This window comes from Stegostoma tigrinum, chromosome 14 (assembly GCF_030684315.1).
Source record: "Stegostoma tigrinum isolate sSteTig4 chromosome 14, sSteTig4.hap1, whole genome shotgun sequence".
NCBI lineage: Eukaryota > Metazoa > Chordata > Chondrichthyes > Orectolobiformes > Stegostomatidae > Stegostoma > Stegostoma tigrinum.
In genome coordinates this window covers 31442965-31453336 of record NC_081367.1, presented here as the reverse complement: position 1 = coordinate 31453336, position 10372 = coordinate 31442965, and the positions used below count along the sequence as shown (strand labels likewise).

The 10372-nt window shown below is 55.5% G+C and overlaps 1 protein-coding gene across 1 annotated transcript in view; it reads left to right on the top strand.

Moving 5' to 3' along the window:
* The window catches only part of zbbx (zinc finger, B-box domain containing), a 125769-nt gene that overhangs the window by 62 nt on the left and 115335 nt on the right, over positions 1–10372 (top strand). The window lies entirely within an intron of this gene.

Sequence of the window (10372 nt, the reverse complement as noted above, 5' to 3'; positions counted from 1 at the left end):
GTGTGAGGGAAGGGAGGGATGGACGGGTAGAAGGATGTATGTATTTGAGGAGTGGGAGGAAGTGAATAAGGGTGAGAGAGAGTGAATGAAGGTGACAGAGAGAATAAAGGCAAGAGAGAAAGCGTGAGGGAGAGAGAGAGAGTGAAGAAGGATGAGCGAGACAGAGCGAAGAAGGGAGAGAGAGAGTGAAGAATAGAGAGAGAGAACGAAGGGTGAGAGAGTGAAGAGGGGGGGGAGAGAGCAAAGAGAGAGAGAGGGGGGAGAGAGACAGTGAAGAAGAGAGAGAGAGCGAAGGAGAGAGAAAGAGTGAAGAAGAGAGAGAGACACAGGGAGAGCGATAGAGAGAGGGAGAGAGAGCGAAGAAGAGAGAGGGAGAGGGAGAGCGATCGAGAGAGGACAAAGAAGAGAGAGGGAGAGCGATCGAGAGAGGACAAAGAAGGGAGAGGGAGAGCGATCGAGAGAGGACAAAGAAGGGAGAGGGAGAGCGATCGAGAGAGGACAAAGAAGGGAGAGGGAGAGCGATCGAGAGAGGACAAAGAAGGGAGAGGGAGAGCGATCGAGAGAGGACAAAGAAGGGAGAGGGAGAGCGATCGAGAGAGGACAAAGAAGGGAGAGGGAGAGCGATCGAGAGAGGACAAAGAAGGGAGAGGGAGAGCGATCGAGAGAGGACAAAGAAGGGAGAGGGAGAGCGATCGAGAGAGGACAAAGAAGGGAGAGGGAGAGCGATCGAGAGAGGACAAAGAAGGGAGAGGGAGAGCGATCGAGAGAGGACAAAGAAGGGAGAGGGAGAGCGATCGAGAGAGGACAAAGAAGGGAGAGGGAGAGCGATCGAGAGAGGACAAAGAAGGGAGAGGGAGAGCGATCGAGAGAGGACAAAGAAGGGAGAGGGAGACAGAACGAAGAGAGAGAGAGGGAGAGCGATCGAGAGAGGACAAAGAAGAGAGAGGGAGAGGGAGACAGAACGAAGAGAGAGAGGGAGAGAGAACGAAGAAGAGAGAGAGGGAGAGAGAACGAAGGTGAGAGAGCAAGAGAGGGAGAGAGAGAGAATGAAGGGGAGAGAGACGGAGAGTGAGAGCGAAGGAGAGAGAGGGAGAGAGAACGAAGGTGAGAGAGGGAGAGAGAGAGAATGAAGGAGACAGAGGGAGAGAGAGAGAACAAAGGAGAGAGAAAGAGAACAAAGGAGAGAGAGAGTGAAGGAGAGAGAGGAAGAGAGAGAGAATGAAGGGGAGAGAGAGAATGAAGGAGAGAGAGGGAGAGAGAGAGTGAAGGAGAGAGAGAGAGCGGGGGAGAGAGAGACAGTGAGAGTGAAGGAGAGAAAGAGGGAGAGAGGGGGAGAGAGAGAGAGTGAGAGTGAATGAGAGAAAGAGGGGGAGAGAGAGCGAGCGAAAGAGAGAGACCAGAGAGAGAGAGAGCGAAGGAGAGAGAGAGAGTGAAGTAGAGAGAAAGGAGAGAGAGAGAGTGAAGTAGAGAGAACGGAGAGAGAGATCACGAAGAAGAGAGAGCGAGGGAGAGAGAAAGTGCAAAGGAGAGAGGGAGAGAGCGAAGGAGAGAGAGGGAGGGAGAGAGATTGTGAAGGAGAGAGAGAGGGAGAGAGATTGCGAAGGAGAGAGAGAGGGAGAGAGATTGCGAAGGAGAGAGAGAGGGAGAGAGATTGCGAAGGAGAGGGAGAGAGAGATCTCGAAGGAGAGAGAGCGAAGGGGAGAGAGAGAGCGAAGGAGAGAGAGAGGGAGAGAGAGCGAAGGGGAGAGAGAGAGCGAAGTAGAGAGAATGGAGAGAGAGATCGCGAAGGAGAGAGAGCGAGGGAGAGAGAGAGTGCAAAGGAGAGAGAGAGAGAGAGAGTGAAGGGGAGAGAGAGAGTGAAGGGGAGAGAGAGAGAGAGGGAGGGAGAAAGAGAACGAAGGAGACAGAGGGAGGGAGAGAGAGAGCGAAGGAGAGAGAGAGAGAGAGAGAGCGAAGGAGAGAGTGGGGGAGAGAGAGAGCGAAGGAGAGAGTGGGGGAGAGAGAGAGCGAAGGAGAGAGTGGGGGAGAGAGAGAGTGAAGGAGAGAGTGGGGGAGAGAGAGAGTGAAGAAGAGAGTGGGGGAGAGAGAGAGCGAAGGAGAGAGAGAGGGGGAGAGGGAGAGAATGAAGGGGAGAGAGAGAGCAAAGGAGAGAGAGAGAGAGAACGAAGGTGAGACAGCAAGAGAGAGGGAGAGATCGAGAGCGAAGGAGGGAGAGAGTGGGAGAGAGAGAGAGTGAAGGAGAGTGAAGGGGAGTGAGAGAGTGAAGGGGAGAGAGAGAGAGAGGGTGGGAGAGAGAGTGAGCGAAGGAGAGAGAGAGAGAGGGAGAGAGAGTGAGCGAAGGAGAGAGAGAGAGAGAATGAAGGTGAGAGAGCAAGAGAGGGAGAGGGAGAGAATGAAGGAGGGAGAGAGTAGGAGAGAGAGAGAGAGAGTGAGGGAGAGAGAGAGAGGGAGGGAGAGACCGAAGGAGAGAGAGAGTGAAGGGGAGAGAGACAGAGGGAGGGAGAAAGAGAGCGAAGGAGAGAGAGAGAGAGGGAGGGAGAGAGAGCGAAGGAGAGAGACAGTGCGAAGGGGAGGGGGGGAGAGGGAGAGAGAGAGTGCGAAGGAGAGAGCGGAGAGAGGGAGCGCGAAGGAGAGAGAGTGAGGGAGAGAGAGAGTGCAAAGGAGAGAGCGAAGGAGAGAGAAAGCAAAGGGGATGAGAGAGCGAAGGAGAGTGAGACGGAGAGAGAGCGAAGGAGCGAGAGAGAATGAAGGTGAGAAAGCAAGAGAGGGAGGGAGAGAGAGAGCGCAAAGGTGGGAGAGAGTGGGGGAGAGAGAGAGAGAGCAAACGAGAGAGAGAGAGAGTGGGAGGGAGAGAGAGACCGAGGGGGAGAGACCCTGAAGGAAAGAGAGGCAGAGAGAATGAAGGAGAGAGAGAGAGAGAGTGAAGGAGAGAGAGGAAGAGAGCGAAGGAGAGTGAGAGAGGGAGAGAGGGGAAGAGAGAGAGTGAGAGCGAAGGAGAGAGAGAGTGGAGAGAGAGAGCACGAAGGAGAGGGAGAGAGAGCGGAGAGAGAGCGCGCGAAGGAGAGAGAGAGCGCGAGAGAGAGGGAGAGAGAGAGAGCCAAGGAGAGAGAGAGTGAGGGGGAGAGAGACAGGGAGAGAGAGATTCCGAAGGGGAGAGAGAGGGGGAGAGAGAGAGAGAGAGAGAGAGAGAGAGAGTGGGGGAGAGAGTGAGAGTGAAGGAGAGAGTGAGAGAAAGGGAGAGAGCGAAGGAGAGAGAGAGAGCAAACGAAGGAGAGAGAAAGCGAAGAGAGAGAGAGCAAAGGAGGGAGAGAGAGAGCGAAGGAGTGAGACAGGGAGAGAGAGATTCCGAAGGGGAGAGAGAGGGGGAGAGGGAGAGAGAGAGAGTGGGGGAGAGAGTGAGAGTGAAGGAGAGAGTGAGAGAAAGGGAGAGAGCGAAGAAGAGAGAGAGTAAAGGAGAGACAGCGTGAAGGTGAGAGAGAACAAGGGAGAGAGAGAGCAAAGGAGAGAGAGAGAGGGACAGAGAGAGACAGCGAGCGGAGAGAGAGATCGCGAAGGAGAGAGAGAGAAAACGGAGAGAGAAAGCGAAAGAGAGAGAGAGTGGAGAGTGAGCGCGAAGGAGAGGGGGAGAGAGAGAGGGACAGAGAGAGAGTGCGAAGGAGAGAGAGCGTGAAGGAGAGAGAGAGAGGGAACAAGAGCGCAATGGAGAGAGAGTGCAAAGGAGAGAGCAAAGGAGAGAGAGAGAGAGAACGAAGGAGAGAGAGGGAGAGAGAGAGAATGAAGGAGAGGGAGAGAGAGAGAATGAAGGAGAGGGAGGGAGAGAGAGAGTGAAGGAGAGGGAGGGAGAGAGAGAGAGTGAAGGAGAGAGAGGGTGAGAGAGAGAGAGTGAAGGAGAGAGGGGGGAGAGAGAGAGAGTGAAGGAGAGAGAGGGGGAGAGAGAGAGAGTGAAGGAGAGAGAGGGGGAGAGAGAGAGAGTGAAGGAAAGAGAGGGGGAGAGAGAGAGAGTGAAGGAAAGAGAGGGGGAGAGAGAGAAAGTGAAGGAAAGAGAGGGGGAGAGAGAGAAAGTGAAGGAGAGAGAGAGGAAGAGAGAGAGAGCCAAGGAGAGAGAGTGGAAGAGAGAGAGGAAGAGAGCGAGAGTGAAGGAGGGAGAGAGAGAGTGAAGGAGAGAGAGGGAGAGGGAGAGAGAGAGAGCGAATGAGAGAGGGAGAGAGAGATTGCAAAGGGCAGAGACAGGGGGAGAGGGAGAGAGAGAGAGTGGGGGAGAGAGACAGTGAAGGAGAGAGAGAGAGGGAACAAGAGCGCAATGGAGAGAGAGTGCAAAGGAGAGAGCAAAGGAGAGAGAGAGAGAGAGAGAACGAAGGAGAGAGAGGGAGAGAGAGCGAAGGAGAGAGAGAGAACGAATGTGAGAGAGGGAGAGAGAGAGAATGAAGGAGAGGGAGGGAGAGAGAGAGTGAAGGAGAGGGAGGGAGAGAGAGAGAGAGTGAAGGAGAGAGAGGGGGAGAGAGAGAAAGTGAAGGAGAGAGAGAGGAAGAGAGAGCCAAGGAGAGAGAGTGGAAGAGAGAGAGAGCCAAGGAGAGAGAGTGGAAGAGAGAGAGGAAGAGAGCGAGAGTGAAGGAGGGAGAGAGAGAGCGAAGGAGAGAGAGGGAGAGAGAGAGAGAGCGAATGAGAGAGGGAGAGAGAGATTGCAAAGGGCAGAGACAGGGGGAGAGGGAGAGAGAGAGAGTGGGGGAGAGAGACAGTGAAGGAGAGAGTGAGAGAAAGGGAGAGAGCGAAGGAGAGAGAGAGAGGGAGAACGAAGGAGAGAGAAAGCGAAGGAGAGAGAGAGCGAAGGAGAGAGACAGGGAGAGAGAGGGGGAGAGGGAGAGAGAGAGTGTGGGGGAGAGAGTGAGAGAAAGGGAGAGAGCGAAGGAGAGAGAGAGGGAGAGAGAGTGAAGGAGAGAGAGCGTGAAGGTGAGAGAGAGCAAGGGAGAGAGAGAGAGAGCAAAGGAGAGAGAGAGGGACAGAGAGAGACAGCGAAGGAGAGCGAGCGGAGAGAGAGATCGCGAAGAGGAGAGAGAGAAAGCGAAAGAGATCGAGAGTGGAGAGAGAGAGTGGAGAGTGAGCGCGAAGGAAAGAGAGAGGGGGGAGAGAGAGCGAGGGAGAGAGAGAGGGAGAGAGAGCGGAGAGAGAGAGAGGGAAGAAGAGCGTGAAGGAGAGAGAGTGGAGAGAGAGAGTGCAAAGGAGAGAGCGAAGGAGAGAGAGAGAGAGAGAACGAATGTGAGAGAGCGAGAGAGGGAGAGAGAGAGAATGAAGGAGAGGGAGAGAGAGAGAGTGAAGGAGGGAGAGGGAGAGAGAGAGAGGGGGAGAGAGAGAAAGTGAAGGAGAGAGAGAGTGAAGGAGAGAGAGAGGAAGAGAGAGAGAGTGGGAGAGGGAGAGAGAGAGCGAAGGAGAGAGAGCGGAGAGAGACAGCGCGAAGGAGAGAGAGGGTAAGGAGAGAGGGAGAGAGAGAGAGTGGGGGAGAGAGAGAAAGAGCGAAAAAGAGAGAGAGAGGGAGAGAGAGAGCGCGAAGGAGAGAGAGGGAGAGGGAGAGAGCAAAGGAGAGAGAGAGGGACAGAGAGCGAAGGAGAGAGAGAGCGCGAAGGGGAAAGAGAGAGCAAAGGAGACAGAGTGGGAGAGAGAGGGGGGAGAGAGAGAGAGTGGAGAGAGAGACAGTGAAGGAGAGAGAGTGGTGAGAGAGCACGAAGGAGAAAGAGAGCGAAGGAGAGACAGAGAGAACGAAGGAGAGAGAAAGCGAAGGAGAGAGAGAGCAAAGGAGGAAGAGAGAGAGCGAAGGAGAGAGAGGGAGACCGAAGGAGAGAGACCGAAGGAGAGAGAGAGAGAGAGAGAGAGAGAACGAAGGTGAGAGAGAGTGAAGGAGAGAGAGGGGGAGAGGGAGAAAGTGAAGGAGAGAGAGTGAAGGAGAGAGAGAGGAAGAGAGAGAGAGCAAAGGAGACAGAGTGGAAGAGAGCGAAGGAGAAAGAGAGCGAAGGAGAGAGAGTGGAAGAGAGAGAGATCGAAGGAGAGAGAGGGAGAGAGAGAGAGCGAATGAGAGAGGGAGAGAGAGCTGCAAAGGGCAGAGACGGGGGAGAGGGAGAGAGAGAGAGTGGGGGAGAGAGACAGTGAAGGAGAGAGTGAGAGAAAGGGAGAGAGCGAGGGAGGGAGAGAGCGAAGGAGAGAGAGAGAACGAAGGAGAGAGAGAGAACGAAGGAGAGAGAAAGCGAAGGAGAGAGAGAGAGAGAACGAAGGAGAGAGAAAGCGAAGCAGAGAGAGAGCGAGAACGAAGGAGAGAGAAAGCGAAGGAGAGAGAGAGCGAGAACGAAGGAGAGAGAAAGCGAAGGAGAGAGAGAGCAAAGGAGGAAGAGAGAGAGCGAAGGAGAGCGAGAGGGAGAGAGAGCGAAGGAGAGCGAGAGGGAGACCGAAGGGGGGAGAGAGAGAGAGAGAGAACGAAGGTGAGAGAGAGTGGGAGAGGGAGAGAGAGAGAGAAGGAGAGAGAGCGGCGAGAGAGAGGGAGGGGGAGAGAGAGAGAGAGTGGGGGAGAGAGAGAAAGAGCGAAGAAGAGAGAGAGCAAAGGAGAGAGCGAGGGAGAGAGAGCGCGAAGGAGAGAGAGGGAGGGGGAGAGAGAGAGAATGCAGGTGAGAGAGCAAGAGAGGAAGAGGGAGAGAATGAAGGGGAGAGAGAGAGAGCGAAGGAGAGAGAGAGAACGAAGGTGAGAGAGCGAGAGAGAGGGAGAGATCGAGAGCGAAGGAGGGAGAAAGTGGGAGAGAGAGAGAGAGAGAGAGGGTGGGAGAAAGCGAGGGAAGGAGAGAGAGGGGGAGAGACAGAGCAGAAGAGAGAGAGGAAGAGGGAGAGCGGAAGAGAGAGAGAGGAAGATGGAGAGCGAAGGAGAGAGAGAGGAACAGAGAGATCGAAGGGGAGAGAGAGAGAGGAAGAGAGATCGAAGGGGAGAGAGAGAGAGAGTGAAGGAGAGAGAGAGAGACGGAGAGAGAGAGAGCGAAGGAGAGAGAGAGGAAGAGAGAGAGCGAAGGCGAGAGAGAGAGAGAGTGAAGGAGAGAGAGAGTGCGAAGGGGAGGGAGGGGGAGAGAGAGCAAAGGAGAGAGAGCAGAGAGAGGGAGCGCGAAGGAGGGAGAGTGAGGGAGAGAGAGAGTGCGAAGGAGAGAGAGAGCAAAGGGGATGAGAGAGCGAAGGAGAGTGAGAGGGGAGAGAGCGAAGGCGAGAGAATGAAGGTGAGAGAGCAAGAGAGGGAGGGAGAGAGAGAGCGCGAAGGTGGGAGAGAGTGGAGAGGGGGAGAGAGAGAGAGAAAGAGAGAGACCGAGGGGGAGAGAGACTGAAGGAAAGAGAGGGAGAGAGAATGAAGGAGAGAGAGAGAGAGAGAGAGCGAAGGAGAGAGAGAGGAAGAGCGTGAAGGAGAGTGAGAGAGGGAGAGAGGGGGAGAGAGAGAGGAAGAGCGTGAAGGAGAGTGAGAGAGGGAGAGAGGGGGAGAGAGAGAGGAAGAGCGTGAAGGAGAGTGAGAGAGGGAGAGAGGGGGAGAGAGAGAGGAAGAGCGTGAAGGAGAGTGAGAGAGGGAGAGAGGGGGAGAGAGAGAGGAAGAGCGTGAAGGAGAGTGAGAGAGGGAGAGAGGGGGAGAGAGAGAGGAAGAGCGTGAAGGAGAGTGAGGAGCAAGTGAGGGAGAGGGAGAGAATGAAGGGGAGAGAGAGAGCGAAGGAGAGAGAGAGAGAGAGAGAGAGAACGAAGGTGAGAGAGCGAGAGAGAGGGAGAGATCGAGAGCGAAGGAGAGCGAGAGGGAGAGAGAGCGAAGGAGAGAGAGGGAGACCGAAGGAAAGAGAGAGAGAGAGAGAGAGAGAGGGAGACCGAAGGAAAGAGAGAGAGAGAGGGAGACCGAGGGAGAGAGAGAGAACGAAGGAGAGAGAGAGAGGGAGAGAGAGAGAACGAAGGTGAGAGAGAGTGGGAGAGGGAGAGAGAGAGCGAAGGAGACAGAGCGGAGAGAGAGAGCGCGAAGGAGAGAGAGAGAGGGGAGGGGGAGAGAGAGAGAGAGTGGGGGAGAGAGAGAAAGAGCGAAGAAGAGAGAGAGCAAAGGAGAGAGAGAGAGGGAGGGAGAAAGAGAGCGAGGGAGAGAGAGCGAAGGAGAGAGAGGGAGGGGGAGAGAGAGAGGGAGGGGGAGAGAGAGAGAGGGAGGGGGAGAGAGAGAGAGCGAAGGAGAGAGAGGGAGGGGGAGAGAGAGAGAGCGAAGGAGAGAGAAGGAGGGAGAGAGAGAGAGCGAAGGAGAGCGAAGGAGGGAGAGAGAGAGAAGGAGGGAGAGAGAGAGAAGGAGGGAGAGAGAGAGAAGGAGGGAGAGAGAGAGAGCGAAGGAGAGAGAAGGAGGGAGAGAGAGAGAGAAGGAGGGAGAGAGAGAGAGCGAAGGAGAGAGAAGGAGGGAGAGAGAGAGAGAAGGAGGGAGAGAGAGAGAAGGAGGGAGAGAGAGAGAGAAGGAGGGAGAGAGAGAGAAGGAGGGAGAGAGAGAGAGCGAAGGAGAGAGAAGGAGGGAGAGAGAGAGAGCGAAGGAGAGAGAAGGAGAGAGCGAGGGAGAGAGAGAGAGAGAGCGAGGGAGAGAGAGAGAGCGAAGGAGAGAGAAGGAGGGAGAGAGAGAGAGCGAAGGAGAGAGAGGGAGAGAGAGAGAGCGAGGGAGAGAGAGAGAGCGAAGGAGAGAGAAGGAGGGAGAGAGAGAGAGCGAAGGAGAGAGAAGGAGGGAGAGAGAGAGAGAGAAGGAGGGAGAGAGAGAGAGAGAAGGAGGGAGAGAGAGAGAGCGAAGGAGAGAGAAGGAGGGAGAGAGAGAGCGAAGGAGAGAGAGCGAAGGAGAGAGAAGGAGGGAGAGAGAGAGAGAGAGAGCGAGGGAGAGAGAAGGAGGGAGAGAGAGGGAGAGAGAGAGAGAGAGAGCGAGGGAGAGAGAAGGAGGGAGAGAGAGAGAGCGAGGGAGAGAGAAGGAGGGAGAGAGAGAGAGCGAAGGAGAGAGAAGGAGGGAGAGAGAGGGAGAGAGAGAGAGAGAGAGCGAGGGAGAGAGAGAGAGCGAAGGAGAGAGAAGGAGGGAGAGAGAGAGAGCGAAGGAGAGAGAAGGAGGGAGAGAGAGAGAGAGAAGGAGGGAGAGAGAGAGAGAGAAGGAGGGAGAGAGAAGGAGGGAGAGAGAGAGAGCGAAGGAGAGAGAAGGAGGGAGAGAGAGAGAGAGAAGGAGGGAGAGAGAGAGAGCGAAGGAGAGAGAGAGAGAGAATGAAGGTGAGAGAGCAAGTGAGGGAGAGGGAGAGAATGAAGGGGAGAGAGAGAGCGAAGGAGAGAGAGAGAGAGAGAACGAAGGTGAGAGAGCGAGAGAGAGGGAGAGATCGAGAGCGAAGGAGGGAGAGAGTGGGAGAGAGAGAGAGTGAGGGAGAGAGAGAGAGAGTGAGGGAGAGAGAGAGAGTGAAGAAGAGAGAGAGAGGGAGGGAGAAACTGATGGGGAGAGAGAGAGTGAAGGGGAGAGAGACAGAGGGAGGGAGAAAGAGAGTGAAGGAGAGAGAGAGGGAGGGAGAGAGAAGGCGAAGGAGAGAGAGAGCGAAGGAGGGAGAGGGGGAGAGACAGAGCGAAGGAGAGACAGAGGAGGAGAGAGTGGAAGACAGAGATCGAAGGGGAGGGAGAGAGAGAGAGTGAAGGAGAGAGAGGAAGAGAGAGCGAGGGGGAGAGAGAGAGAGTGCAAAGGAGAGAGCGAAGGAGAGAGAGAGCAGAGGGGATGAGAGAGCGAAGGAGAGAGAGAGGGAGAGAGAGCGAAGGAGAGAGTTGGAGAGAGTGAAGGAGAGAGAGAGGGAGAGACAGAGCGAAGGAGAGAGAGAGGGTGCGAAGGGGAGGTAGGGGGAGAGGGGGAGAGAGGGAGAGCGAAGGAGAGAGAGAGAGTGCGAAGGTGGGAGAGCGCGAAGGAGAGAGAGAGCAAAGGAGAGAGAGAATGAAGGTGAGAGAGCAAGAGAGGGAGAGGGAGAGAATGAAGGGGAGAGAGAGAGCGAAGGAGAGAGAGAGAACGAAGGTGAGAGAGCGAGAGTGAGAGTGAAGGAGAGAGAGAGAACGAAGGTGAGAGAGTGAGAGTGAGGGAGAGATCGAGAGCGAAGGAGGGAGAGAGTGAGAGAGAGAGTGAAGGAGAGAGAGACAGAGGGAGGGAGAAAGAGAGCGAAGGAGAGAGAGAGGGAGGGAGAGAGAAGGCGAGGGAGAGAGAAGGCGAAGGAGAGAGAGAGCGAAGGAGGGAGAGGGGGAGAGACAGAGCGAAGGAGAGACAGAGGAGGAGAGAGAGAGGAAGAGAGAGATCGAAGGGGAGGGAGAGGGAGAGAGAGAGAGCGAAGGGGGGAGAGAGAGTGAAGGAGAGAGAGAC